This window comes from Scyliorhinus torazame, chromosome 23 (genome assembly GCF_047496885.1).
Source record: "Scyliorhinus torazame isolate Kashiwa2021f chromosome 23, sScyTor2.1, whole genome shotgun sequence".
In the NCBI taxonomy this organism is placed as follows: domain Eukaryota; kingdom Metazoa; phylum Chordata; class Chondrichthyes; order Carcharhiniformes; family Scyliorhinidae; genus Scyliorhinus; species Scyliorhinus torazame.
The window spans coordinates 15,979,382-15,987,685 of record NC_092729.1 but is presented as its reverse complement, the minus strand read 5'-3'; the positions used below and the strand labels follow the sequence as shown (position 1 = coordinate 15,987,685).

Below are 8,304 nucleotides of genomic sequence, written 5' to 3'. Positions count from 1 at the left end.
TAAGAAAGGCATCATGAAATACACAAAGATGATGTTCCACTGTGAGTCAATGGGAATCAGGGGGAAAACTCTCCGCTGGTTGGAGTCATACCTGGCAGAAGGTACGATGGTTGGACATCGCTGCAGGAGTTCCTCAGGATATTGCCGGGGGCCCAACCATCTACAGCTGTATTGTGCGGGTGGGTTTAAACTAATCTGGCAGGGGTGGGAATCAGGACAGTACGCCAGCAAGTGTAGAGACTGGGGATGAGCATGGTACCAGGGTCAGCCAGGATAACAGGAAGTGTAGGCTGAGGGAGGTCGAACTCAGTGGGCCTGGAGGTCTGGAGTGTATCTGCTTCAATGCACGGAGTACAACAAGTAAGACAGATAGCATACAAGCAAACCTCCCAGTCAGGATATTGGTGCCCCTCTAGTTCAGTTGTAACCTGCCCTTCTTGTAAGGCCTCGCCTTCCGTGGAAGACATCCCAGTGATCAAACAAATTGAAGCCCTCCCTTCTACACTAGTTCTTTAGCCACGTGTTCATCTGCACTATATCGCTGTTGCTAGCCTTGCGAGTACATGGCACCTGGAGTATTCCTGAGATTACTACCCTAGAGGATTTGCTTTTTAATATTGTACCGAGCTGCGTAAATTGCAGTTACAGGACCTCGCTACTGCTTCTCCTATGTCATTGGTGCCAATGTGGGCAATGACCTCTGTCTGATTTCCTCCCGTTTGAAGATGCTCTGTAGCCGCTCAGAGACATCCAGGACCTTGGCATCAGGGAGGCAAACTACCAACCTGGAGTCCTTTCGCGGCCACAGAAGCGCCTTTCAGACGGGCAGCAAAGTGGCTGCAGTCTTGAAGGGCCGAAGGGCCTGCTCTTGTGCTGTAATTTGCTTTGCTCTTCTTTTCCTTCATTGTGACGTGATGCATTTTAACAAAAGTGCGAGGCAGGGACGACACGGAAATAATGTCTCCGGTCTGAAGAGTGCAGGGATACAGTGTCCGGACCTACATGTGGATAGGCATCTGAAGATGGCCTGACACAACGCGACAGGGTCTAAGATACAGATGTGCTTCACAAAAAAGGACGTTCGTCCAAATTCAGGGGTTTTGATGAACATTTTTACAGGCACTGTGTCTGTATATGCACTCTAAGCACAGCTTCATTTCGGAGGGAGAGGCTGTCAGCAAGAGGAACACATCATGTGGAACACTAGCGAGGTACACTGCTGTCCCCTTTAGATTTTTAAACTAAACAGCTGTGTGGATCTGGCTTTGCTCAAGGCGACATTCATGGAAATAAGGCAGCATTAAGGAAAACAGTTTCCAATGATATCACCAGGAAGCAGACACGCCCGCTAGTGGGATTATAAAAGCAGCAACACTCCGCGATTAGATAGAGAGCAGATCTACACCAGCATTCTGACCGTACCTCTGACAGACCCCAGTGAAGATGCAGAAAGCGCTGTTCCTGGTGCTTGTACTTCTCGTGCTGACTCAGAGCAATCCTACTGGAGCGAGACCAGGTATTATGGAAGGAAGTAAGAATCTCTGAACGTTCTCCAACACTAAAGCCGCTGGGGTTCATGCAGATTAATTTTAAAGCGATTGTATTTGCTTTGAATGCAATGGTTTGATAGGTTAAGAGATGTGGATTGTGAGATTCTAAAACAAACTGAAGAATTCAGGATAAACAATCTCCATTGGTAAATCTCTGATATTTTAGTCACTATCGGAGTGTTTCGCGGGGCTTGTTGGTTTTGTGAGCTGGTCCACACGGATCAATAATGAAACCACAGGTTACTGGGCGGGGCACGTTGCTGGGTCATAGTGGGATCATTGATCCGGATAGCAAACTCTTGTCATTGTCCTTATTGCAGAATTCAGTTACTGTTCCTGGTCACTGACACTGCTACAGATTGTGAGAGTGTGGACTGTGTGTGAAGACAGGATCAGCATCTCCATCAGCCATTTCTCCCCATTTAATTTTCACTGTACTTCGGTACAGGAGGTAGAGGGAGGTAGTGAGTTTGTACAGACTAGGAGGAGGGAGGGAGTGTGTTGATGTAGACCAGGAGGTAGAGGGACGGAGTGACTTTGTGCAGACCAGGAGGTTGAGGGTGTGAATTTGTAAAGACCAGGAGGTGGAGGGAGTGAGTTTATACAGACCAGGAGCTGGAGGGTGTGAGTTTGTACAGACCAGGAGGTGGAGGGAGTCAGTTTGTGCAGACCAGGAGTTGGAGGGAGGGAGTTTCTACAGAACAGGAGGTGGAGGGAGGGAGTTTGTACTGACCAGGAGGTGGAGGTAGGGAGTTTGTACAGACCAGGAGGTGGAGGGAGGGAGTTTTTACAGACCAGGAGGTGGAGGGAGTGAATTTGTACAGACCAGGAGGTGGAGGGAGGGAGTGAGTTTGTACAGACCAGGAGGTGGAGGGAGATAGTTTGTACAGACCAGGAGGTGGAGGGAGTGAGTATGTGAAGACCAGGAGGTGGAGGGAGTGAGGGAGTTTGTACAGACCAGGAAGTGGAGGGAGTGAGTTTGTACAGACCAGGAGGTTGAGGGAGTGAGGGAGTTTGTACAGACCAGGAAGTGGAGGGAGAGAGTTTGTACAGACCAGGAGGTTGAGGGAGTGACTTTGTACAGACCAGGAGGTGGAGGGCGTGAGTTTGTACAGACCAGGAGGTGGAGGGAGTGAGTATGTGAAGACCAGGAGGTGGAGGGAGTGAGGGAGTTTGTACAGACCAGGAAGTGGAGGGAGTGAGTTTGTACAGACCAGGAGGTTGAGGGAGTGAGTTTGTACAGACCAGGAGGTGGAGGGAGGGAGTTGGCACAGTCCAGGAGGTGGAGGGAGTGAGTTATGTACAGACCAGGAGGTGGAGGGAGTACGTTTGTGTAGACCAGGAGTTGGAGGGAGGGAGGGAGTTTGTACAGACCAGGAGGTGGAGGGAGGGAGTTTGTCAAGACCAGGAGGTGGAGGGAGGGAAGGAGTTTGTACAGACCAGGAGGTGGAGGGAGTGAGTTTGTAAACACCAGGAGGTGGAGGCAGCGAGTGTGTTTGTCCAGACCAGGAGGTGGAGGGAGGGAGTTTGTACGGACCAGGAGGTGGAGGGATAGAGGGAGTTTGTACAGACCCAGAGGTGGAGGGAGGGAGTTTGTACAGATCAGGAGGTGGAGGGAGTGAGTTTGTACAGATCAGGATGTGGAGGGAGTGAGTTTGTACAGACCAGGAGGTGGAGGGAGTGAGTTTGTACAGACCAGGAGGTGGAGGGAGGGAGTTTGTACTGACCAGGAGGTGGAGGTAGGGAGTTTGTACAGACCAGGAGGTGGAGGGAGGGAGTTTTTACAGACCAGGAGGTGGAGGGAGTGAATTTGTACAGACCAGAAGGTGGAGGGAGGGAGTGAGTTTGTACAGACCAGGAGGTGGAGGGAGGTAGTTTGTACAGACCAGGAGGTGGAGGGAGTGAGTTTGTAAACACCAGGAGGTGGAGGGAGTGAATTTGTACAGACCAGAAGGTGGAGGGAGGGAGTGAGTTTGTACAGACCAGGAGGTGGAGTGAGGGAGTTTGTACAGACCAGGAGGTGGAGGGAAGGAGTTTGTACAGACCAGGATGTAGAGGGAGTGAGTTTGTACAGACCAGGAGGTGGAGGGTGTGAGTTGTACTGACCAGGAGGTGGAGGGAGGGGGTTTGTACAGACAAGGAGGTGGAGGGAGGGAGTTTGTACAGACCAGAGGGTGGAGGGAGTGCGTTTGTACAGACCAGGATGTAGAGGGAGTGAGTTTGTACAGACCAGGAGTTGGACGGTGTGCGTTTGTACAGAGCAGGATTTGGAGGGAGGGCGTGTGTTTGTCCAGCCCAGTAGGTGGAGGGAATGTGTTTGTACAGACCAGGAGGTGGAGGGAATGTGTTTGTACAGACCAGGAGGTGGAGGGAGGGAGGGAGTTTGTACAGACCAGGAGGTGGATGGAGGAAGTGAGTTTGTACAAACCAGGAGGTGGTGGGAGGGAGTGAGCTTGCACAGACGAGGAGGAGGGGGGAGTGAGATTGTACAGACCAGGAGGTGGAGGGAGTGAGTTTGTGCAGACCAGGAGGTGGAATGAGTGAGTTTGTACAGACCAGGAGGTGGTGGGAGGGAGTTTGTACAGACCAGGAGGTGGAGGGTGTGAGTTTGTACAGACGAAGAGGTGGAGGGAGGGAGGCTATTTGTACAGATCAGGAGGTGGAGGGTGTAAGTATGTACAGACCAGGAGGTGGAGGAAGCAAGTCTATTTGTACAGACCAGGAGGAGGAGGGAGGGAGTGAGTCTGTACAGATCAGGAGGTGGAGGGAGTGAGATTGTACACACCAGAAGGTGGAGGGAGGGAGTTTGTGCAGACCAGGAGGTGGAGGGTGTGAGTTTGTACAGACCAAGAGGTGGAGGGATTGAGTGAGCTTGTCCGGACCAGGAAGAGGAGGGAGTATATCTGTACAGACCTGGAGGTGGAGGGAGGGAAGTGGTTTGTACAGACTAGGAGGTGGAGGGAGGGAGTGTGTTTGTCCAGACCAGGAGGTGGAGGGAGGGAGTTTGTACAGACCAGGAGGTGCAGGGAGGGAGTGAGTTTGTACAGACCAGGAGGTGGAGGGAGGGAGTTTGTCCAGACCAGGAGGTGGAGGGAGTGAGTTTGTACAGACCAGGATGTGGAGGGAGCGAGTTTGTACAGACCAGGAGGTGGAGGGTGTGAGTTTTTACAGAACAGGAGGTGGTGGGAGGGAGTTTGTACAGACCAGGAGGTGGAGGGAGGGAGTTTGTACAGACCAGGAGGTGGAGGGAGGGAGTTTGTACAGACCAGGAGGTGGAGGAAGGGAGTTTGTACAGACCAGGAGGTGGAGGGAGGGAGTTTGTACAGACCAGGAGGTGGAGGGAGCGAGTTTGTACAGACCAGGAGGTGGAGGGAGGGAGATTGTACAGACCAGGAGGTGGAGAGAGTGAGTATGTGAAGACCTGGAGGTGGAGGGAGTGAGGGAGTTTGTACAGACCAGGAAGTTGAGGGAGTGACTTTGTACAGACCAGGAGGTGGAGCGAGAGAGTTTGTACAGACCAGGAGGTGGAGCGAGAGAGTTTGTACAGACCAGGAGGTGGCGGAAGTGAGTTTGTGCAGACCAGGAGGTGGAGGGAGTGAGTTTGTGCAGACCTGGAGGTGGACGGAGTGAGTTTGTACAGACCAGGATGTGGAGCGAGTGAGTTTGTGCAGACCAGGAGGTGGAGGGAGCGAGTTTGTGCAGACCAGGAGGTGGACGGAGTGAGTTTGTACAGACCAGGATGTGGAGGGAGTGAGTTTGTGCAGACCAGGAGGTGGAGTGAGTGAGTTTGTACAGACCAGGAGGTGCAGGGTGTGAGTTTGTACAGATCAGGAGCTGGAGGGAGTGAGTTTGTGCAGACCAGGAGGTGGACAGAGTTAGTTTGTACAGACCAGGAGCTGGAGGGAGTGAGTTTGTGCAGACCAGGAGGTGGACAGAGTTAGTTTGTACAGACCAGGAGGTGGAGGGTGTGAGTTTGTGCAGGCCAGGAGGTGGAGTGAGTGAGTTTGTACAGACCATGAAGTGGAGGGAGGGAGTCTATTAGTACAGACCAGGAGGTGGAGGGAGGGAGTGAGTTTGTACCGACCAGGAGTTGGAGGGAATGTGTTTGTCCAGAACAGGAGGTGGAGGGTGGGAGGGAGTTTGTACAGACCAGGACGTGGATGGAGGAAGTGAGTTTGTACAGACCAGAAGGTGGTGGGAGGGAGTGAGTTTGTACAGACGAGGAGGAGGGGGGAGTGAGATTGTACAGACCAGGAGGTGGAGGGAGAGAGTTTGTGCAGACCCGGAGGTGGAGTGAGTGAGTTTGTACAGACCAGGAGGTGGTGGGAGGGAGTTTTTACAGACCAGGAGGTGGAGGGAATGAGTTTGTACAGACGAAGAGGTGGAGGGAGGGAGTTTGTACAGACCAGGAGGTGGAGGGAGTGAATTTGTACAGACCAGGAAGTGGAGGGAGGGAGTGAGTTTGTCCAGACCAGGAGGTGGAGGGAGGTAGTTTGTACACACCAGGAGGTGGAGGGAGGGAGTTTGTGCAGACCAGGAGGTGGTGGGGGTGAGTATGTGAAGACCAGGATGTGGAGGGAGTGAGGGAGTTTGTACAGACCAGGAGGTGGTGGGGGTGAGTTTGTACAGACCAGGAGGTTGAGGGAGTGACTTTGTACAGACCAGGAGGTGGAGGGAGTGAGTAAGTTTGTACAGACCAGGAGGTGGAGGGAGTGAATTTGTACAGACCGTGAGGTGGAGGGAGTGAGTTTGTGAAGACCACGAGTGGAGGGAGTGAGTGAGTTTGTACAGACCAGGAGTTGGAGGGTGTGCGTTTTTACAGAGCAGGATGTGGAGGGAGGGCATGTGTTTGTCCAGACCAGGAGGTGGAGGGAATGTGTTTGTACAGACCAGGAGGTGGAGGGAGGGCGGGAGTTTGTACAGACCAGGCGGTGGATGGAGAAAGTGAGTTTGTACAGACCAGGAGGCGGTGGGAGGGAGTCAGTTTGTACAGATGAGGAGGAGGGGGAGTGAGATTGTACAGACCAGGAGGTGGATGGAGGAAGTGAGTTTGTACAGACCAGGAGGTGGAGGGCGTGAGTTTGTACAGACGAGGAGGAGAGGGAGTGAGATTGTACAGACCAGGAGGTGGAGGGAGGGAGTTTGTACAGACCAGGATGTGGAGGGTGTGAGTTTGTACAGACCAGGAGGTGGAGTGAGTGAGTTTGTACAGACGAGGATGTGGAGGGAGTGAGTTTGTACAGACAGGAGGTGGAGGGTGTGAGTTTGTACAGACCAGGATGTGGAGGGTGTGAGTTTGTACAGACCAGGAGGTGGAGTGAGTGAGTTTGTACAGACGAGGATGTGGAGGGAGTGAGTTTGTACAGACAGGAGGTGGAGGGTGTGAGTTTGTACAGACCAGGATGTGGAGGGAGTGAGTTTGTACAGACCAGGCGGTGGATGGAGAAAGTGAGTTTGTACAGACCAGGAGGTGGTGGGTGTGAGTTTGTCCAGACCAGGAGGTGGAGGGAGTGAGTTTGTACAGACCAGGAGGTGGACGGAGTGAGTTTGTACAGACCAGGAGGTGGAGGGAGTGAGTTTGTGCAGACCAGGAGGTGGAGGGAGTGAGTTTGTACAGACCAGCAGGTGGAGGGAGGGAGGGAGTTTGTACAGACCAGGAGGTGGAGGGAGTGTGTTTGTACAGACCAGCAGGTGGAGGGAGGGAATGAGTTTGTTCCGACCAGGAGGTGGGGAGACGGAGTGGGTTTATACAAGTCTGGGAGTGGGAGGCTGTAAACTGTGGAATATTATTATATACAACAAACCTAATGTTGCTGCTTTGTGCCGAGTGTGTCCCTGTCAGGCTGAGAGATTCTGCTTTCTGTTTTCTCATTGTTCTCCATCAGGCTGAACAACCCGTAATTAATTCCTTCATCATGTTTTCTTTTACTCTTAGACGGTTATAAATCAAAAACTCCGATGTTGGAGGCCAGAATCAGTGATCCGTCAGTCACTGAGAAGATTGCACGTGACTTTCTCCCTTCCCAAAACGATGATGGGTCAAATTCGGATTGAAGGGAAAGATGAATGATCCAGTGAGGGGCGACCATCAACCCGGGATCTCCATGTTCTCTCTGAATGGAAGCTTCTTTCCTGGACAACAGGCTAATTTATTACTTCACTCCTCTAACACCTGACCTTGTATTCCTGCTGTCTGGATAATGGCCTGTAATCAGAAATAAAACTTACTGCATTGGTCACTGCTTCATGTCTTGTTTCCCCTCAGGATCAGGCTGTCTGTAGCGAAGGTGTCCGGTTTGAATTGAGGCTGGGAACAGATGTGTACATTCCAGATAAAGGGGAGGGGAGGTCGATGCAAATGGTCTGAGATAAGATAGGGGGCCACAATATCAGCTCTCTGACCACTTACATGTGAGGATGTCTCAAGTACTGGGCTATGGAGAACGAGCTGGGGGTCTGGAAGTGATAGAAGGTAACCATGGAAATGGTTCTGGAGCTCGGCAATTGATTCAGAAAATAGGGGAGGGATTTAGTGGGTGAGTAAGAGGATGGTGAAGTGATTCAGAGGATGGTGCAGGAGATCAGAGTGTGGAGGAAATGTTCAGTGGGTGCTGAGGTTTGCTTTCATTTTTCAGGGCACCCCGGATGTTTTCAGAACACCACAAAAGTTTTCCCGGAACCGTTAACGGTTTCTCGGTGCCGCGAACTGCATTGAGGCGCCATGGAGGGGTTCAAGGCACGGTGAAGTGTTTCT

The 8,304-nt window shown here is 52.1% G+C and overlaps 1 long non-coding RNA gene across 1 annotated transcript; it reads left to right on the top strand.

The window, feature by feature from the left end:
* The first annotated feature begins 1,044 nt into the window (after positions 1-1,044).
* On the top strand, positions 1,045-7,787 carry LOC140399572 (uncharacterized). Its single transcript, XR_011937727.1, has 2 exons — positions 1,045-1,516; positions 7,486-7,787. It is a non-coding gene; the product is annotated as an uncharacterized lncRNA (long non-coding RNA).
* The last annotated feature ends 517 nt before the right edge of the window (positions 7,788-8,304 follow it).